The sequence below is a fragment of the Papaver somniferum genome, chromosome 7 (genome assembly GCF_003573695.1).
Source record: "Papaver somniferum cultivar HN1 chromosome 7, ASM357369v1, whole genome shotgun sequence".
Lineage (NCBI taxonomy): Eukaryota > Viridiplantae > Streptophyta > Magnoliopsida > Ranunculales > Papaveraceae > Papaver > Papaver somniferum.
Window position 1 is genome coordinate 203,927,730 of NC_039364.1, and position 6,587 is coordinate 203,934,316.

Here is a 6,587-nt window from a genome sequence, read left to right on the forward strand (position 1 = left end):
AAGTCTCCCTTTAGTTTTCTTGTCCTCACCAAAGGACTTTGCAAGAATATCATCTGTCACGGATGATCCACAATCAACATGATACTTTTCTCGAGCTTTTTCAAGTTTTTCATGTGTAAGCGTGTAAAACATCAGATATTTTTGACAACAACACATGCAGTCTTCAAGTTATCACCAGCAACACCAGCTCGACAGAAGACTGAACTGCTGCAACATCTCTCCATTTATACCTCGGCTAAAACAAACATGAAGTCTGCCAATCGAAATCCATCCCATTCAACTACAGCAAACCCCGTTTCATCCATGTATAGTATCACCAGCATTTCAGAACCAAGCTCTCACTTTGAGAACCAACTTAGAGTACTAGGAAACATCACTTCCACCAGTTCGAGCATCCATGAATCGATGGCAGAACATGCCCATCTTCTTTTTCCCCGTTATCTCCATGGTACTATGAGCAGCGTTAGTGGTGCTGATATATAGTGACATACCAGGCCAACCACTCTTATTATTACCGCAAATGCCAAATTAGCTTCTCATGTTAGCCAGTTATCTTCGGACGAATGAATTCGCTTGTACTTTCTACAAAAGCACTAAAATAATATTATTATTCAAAATATCGAGTCCTAACTAATATAAATATGGGTATAAAATGTGGCACATACGTGCTTATCATATTCGGTTCGTACATCATTATGCCATGGTTTTACATGTACAGAACTTTTATCGGGTCGACTCTTAAACTTAACTGAGTTAAGTTTCTCTAAGAATCTGAAAACGCTTTCGAAAGTTCTGAATAAATCTTTGTCAATTGATCCATTACGATAGTATTTCTCAAAAAGATTAAGAGTTAATCTAGAAAGGTTCCATATCTTTGAGCGTAACGAATGTTTTCTCAATCTTCCCATCTTTTTATTTTTTCCTTTAGATTGTTTCTCATCATCTAAATTTTACTTTTAGATAAAATGAGATTATCATGAGAAAACAGAGGTTTTATCCATAATAATCTTTGAGAAATCTTTACGGAATTATGGCGTGCGTTACAGATGCCAAGAGCAAGTTTTCCAAAGAAATTTCCCACAGGGCAACTTTTAAGGATCGGACAAACACAAACTTATCAGGTTTAAAGTGTTTGCCTGCTCTGATACCAATTGAAAAAGCGGGGGTACAACAACCACACCCAATATTTCGATTAGCAATCTGTATGGACTAACTCCGATATACTTTCAAGAGAATAAACTAGACTCAATCTTAATAAAGTATATCAAAGAGTTATACCCATCTTTGTCGATTCAATACTTACTCAAGCAAATAGAAATCTGCGAGTCTAATTGAATACAAGAGAAATCACTTGAAAGGTACCAAAGACCAATGTTCAAGTATCAATCAATTTCAATCAACAACCAAAGGTTGGATTTCCTAATTGATTGATTCAAACGCACAACCTGTGATATTTCAATTATAAGGATAATCAATATAATGCGGAAAAGAAATAACACAGACACCAGAAGTTTTGTTAACGAGGAAAAGACAAATGCAGAAAAACCCCGGGACCTGGTCCATATTGAACACACACTGCATTAAGCCGCTAAAGACACTAGCCTACTACAAACTAACTTCAGTGTAGACTGTAGTTGAACCCCAATCAATCTCACACTGATCCAAGGTACAGTTATGCTCTTACGTCTTTGATCCCAGCAGGATACTACGCACTTGATTCCCTTAGCTGATCTCACGCACAACTAAGAGTTGCTATGACCCAAAGTCGAAGACTTTAATAAACAAATCTGTATCACACAGAAAAGTCTACGGTAATAGATAAATCTGTCTCCCACAGAAATACCTACGAGTTTTGTTTCGTCTTTTGATAAATCAAGGTGAACAGGAACCAATTGATAAACCGGACTTATATTCCCGAAGAACAACCTAGTATTATCAATCACCTCAAAATAATCTTAATCTACGCGGCGAAAGAAGATATTGTGTAATCACAAATGATGAGACGAAGATGTTTGTGATTACTTTTATATCTTGCCTATCGGAGATATCAATCTCAAGCCAGTCGTTACGATTGTACTCAATACGATAGAAACAACAAGATCAGATCACACAACTACAAGAAAGTAGCATCGTTCTGGCTTCACAATCCAAATGAAGTCTTCAAGTCGTTAACCTACAGGGTCTCGGTAGAAACCTAAGGTTAAAGGAGAATCGACTCTAGCTTATACAACTAGTATCACACAGTAGGTGTGGGGATTAGGTTTCCCAGTTTCTAGAGTTCTCCCTTATATAGCCTTTCAAATCAGGGTTTGCAATCAATGTTAGCTTAGTAACAAAGCATTCAATATTCACCTTTAGATGAAAACCTGATTAGATTCAAGCTAATATCTTTCAACCGTTAGATCGAAAACCTAGCTTGTTACACACAAATGAAATGCACGTTTTAGGTTTGTGTAACCGTACCCAAAGTTTTACATTTATTGGTTCAACAGTAGTTAACCAAATGGTTAGCCATATGAGCACTTTCATATCAACCATGTTCTTCTTCACCATAACTAGTTCAAATGACTCAAATGAACTAGTTAGAGAGTTTTTTAATTGCTTAGATCTTATAGAAGTATACAAGACACAATCGAAGCAAAAGCGATTTGATTCACTCGAATCGATTCATGAACTTTATATCCACGGTTTGCAAACTTGCATTCCTTAGTTAATATAAGTATAAGTTCTCGAATAATCGTTTTTAGAAAATAACCAACCTAAGTGCGCGGACCAGGTACGCGGACTCAAGTACCCGGAATAAGTTTTAAAAGTTTACAAATATTCTCGGTAAGAGAACCTCCGACAGTACGCGGACTGGGTTCGCGGACTCTGTTCCGGTTTCCCGAGCAGCAAAGTACGCGGACTTTGGTTCAAGGAATAAGGACTTATACATGTATGTGTTACCACACAATGCTTATATCCAACATTGGTTATATAATCTAAACTCTCATTTCAATCATTGAAACATTCTTAGAGGACGTTATATAGTTGTTATTCACAAACCATTTTTCGTCAAAGCCATTTTCAAGTGATTGAAACATAACATGAATCTCGTCATTAGGAAAATATGAACTTGGCTAAAGCGAAAGCTTACCAACACATATTTCGAGAAATAGATAAGCGAGATAAACTCGACTCGAAATAGCAAATGTGTATAATCAAAGTCTATATAGCAAAACGACTTTTGTCTCAAGATAGAAGATAAAGTATATAGACTTTTGAGTGATAGATAAGTTCAAGTCTCCACATACCTTTTAGTCGATGAAGTTCCACCAGTTCCTTGAGTAGTTCTTCGTCTTGTATAATGATCGCCATGGAGTTCTTGATCTCAGCTACACTTTCTATCCTAGTCCGAGACTTAGCTATGTGAACTGGTGATGAACTAGATTATTGGCTGAACCAGGAAAAGCATCTTCGAATCCATCACTTAACTTTACTACAATGTCATGCAACATATTGGGAACAAAGATCCAGAATCCAATGGCTTCATTCAGGGGACAATAATTCAACATTCTTCCACGCACATCCACCATACACCGCAGCTGTAATAACATACAACAATTGCAAGATCAACAAAATAACTGGGTTAGCGATAAAGATCGGGTAATTCGAATCATCCTTGATCATTTTACTGATCAATACACGACCCAAAGTACAACAATAAACGAGGATCTCTTTGCACAAATCACACCCAGACTATCACAAAGACAATGTACCAAGCTCACGGAAGAGGTGACTTCAGCGGGGAAATCAAACATTCCCTGTTCTCCATTAACCCTGAAAGCGCTCCTGGACTTGATGGGTATACTAGTAAGTTTTTCAAGGTATTTTGAGACACCACACACCATCAATTAATACCCATGGTCCACAACTTCTTTAACACCCTAAACATTCACCCTCTCATGAATCACACCAATGTCACCCTCATCCCAAAAATCGACCACCCATAAAAACCATCCCAATTCAGACTGATCATTATTTGCAATGTACTATACAAAGTGATATCCAAATTCTTGGTAAATTGCATACGCCATGTCCTCCCATTTCTAATAAGTCCATATCAAAGTGCCTTCGTCCCACAAAGATCAATACATGATAACATAGCATTTGCTGGCGAACTATTCCATCACATTAAAACCTCTGCTCTCACTAAATATCCAAAAATAGCCCTTAAACTGGATATTAAGAAAGCCTATGGTATCAAAACAACATTCACAAAAATAGGATTTCCGACCATATTTGTATATTACATTATGATGTGCATCACTAGAGTTACCTACTCAATTAACATTAATGGTACCCTTCACGGATACATCACCCCTACGAGAGGAATTAGATATGGAGATACTATATCTTCTATATTTTCATAATATATGTAGATTTACTTTCGAAAAACCTAGGCAATCTGGAAGCCCGAAATCTTGTAAGAGGGCTAAACATTTCTCAAAAATCTCCACATATATGGCATCTAATGTATACAGACGATCTTCTAATCACTTACAAGGCATCCCGGGAAAGCAATGAACACCTCAAGAGACTTCTTCAATCCTACAGCTCTTCAGCGGGCTAGGAAATCAACACAACAAAATCAACAATAATTCACCATCCAAGACTACAACAATATTAGTTGGACGCTATTGAACAATTATTTGCCATGCCAACATCGTCAACCCCGCCAATATACCTAGGAGTACATTTCAAACATGGGAGAACCTCTAGTCACATTTTCGACCCACTACTTCAACATTTAGTGAGAAAGGCTCAAGGATGAATGACCAAGTGCCTTACGCCAGCAAGAAGGTTAGTACTCATTAAAACGTCTTTAATACCTACTTCAAACCACATTATGAAAACAAAACTATTCCCCGCCCATATATACAAACAGATAGATCGGATCGCTAGGAATTTTTTCTGGGGCCATGATTCATCAATTAAAAAACTCCACCCAATGGAACAAACTCAACAAACCGGTAGCAGAAGGGGGACTCAGCATAAGAAAAAGTAGTCATCACAATAAAGCCTTACTCATGAAAAGAATCTGGAACATACATGACCAATCTAATTCCATTTCCACCAAATTATACAATGAGAAATATTTGCAAAATCAATCAATCTTCCAGGAAAACACCCTCATTCCTTCTTCATCTAGACCACAATGAAGACAAATGACCTCCCTCATCCCCACCCTAAAAAATCTCATCTTTCATCGCGTCAGGAACGGTTTAGACACACACATATCCAAGCAAATTGGATACTTCAATCTCAAAACCTAGACCCGACCCAATGTTACCCAATCCAATCAGTAGTTAATCTCCTTGACCCTTTCACTCATAACCGGAATCATGAACAACCGAATCACCTCCCATCTGATGTTTTCCAATACATCATAAACATCTACCTTCCCCTAGACATGCCTTCGAATAAGATCATATGGACACACTCAAAGTCCGGAAAATACACTACTGCTACCGGGTATAATTTTCTAATATAACAAGCCAACCATCATCACCAACCCCCCCCCCCCCCCCCCCCCCCCCCACGCACACACCTAATCCCTGTGGAACTTACCGTGTCCACCAAAAATTTAGCGTTTCTTGTGGAAAGTTATAAATGAAGGTCTTATGATTTTATCTATTTTACACCGCATCAACCTCTCCAATTTCAACCAATGCCCCCGGTGCAACGCTGAACCAGAAACAGAAACAGGGAAGCACATGCCTATTCACTGCCCAATAACAACAACTACCTGGAAAAACTTGTTATCTTGTCCATCAACAGGACAAATCAACTTCAACTTCCATTTCACTATAAACAATCAAACAACCATTTCACAAATTTTGCAAGACGCTAGCCATACCCCTTCTGTATCACCATTTTGTTTTCTTTTCTGGAACCTCTGGACGTCTAGAAATGAATTAGTTTTCAAACAACACCTTACACCCTCAGACAATATCCTGACACAGACCTTGAAGCAACAACAAGAATTTGAATGGGCGAAAAATGTTTTGCCCGCAGTTTTACCTGGGACCTACCATCCAGAGCCATTCCAACAAATATTATAGCAATAAAAACGATATTAGCAGGCTGGACCAAACCGCAACTAGATTGGCTAAAAATTAACACGGATGGAGCTGCTAGGGGACATCCAGGAATGACGGGAGCAGGTTTTTGATAGATACATTTTTGTGTAGATTCTATATATTGATACTGCTCATTTTTATACTTATTATGATGTTTTATGTATGTGTAGGTATTTTAGGGGGCAATATTTTTCTTCCATTTCAACATCGTAGTTTTGGCGGGAAAGCAGTTCAGTGACCGACGAATTTCCTGAATTGATTTTAAGCATGTTTCTTTCAGATTTCTTAACTGGTTTGGATTGGTGACGGCCTGTGGCGATCAAACATGCATGATATGTCTTACAAAAACGGGAAAAAGGGAGGTTTCTTTCCTTTACGAAACAGAGTTGCATATATTCTCGGGTAGCTTTTGATTCTATTCGTATCAGTTACGTGGGAGATTGGGGAGGATATCTTCGCTAATTA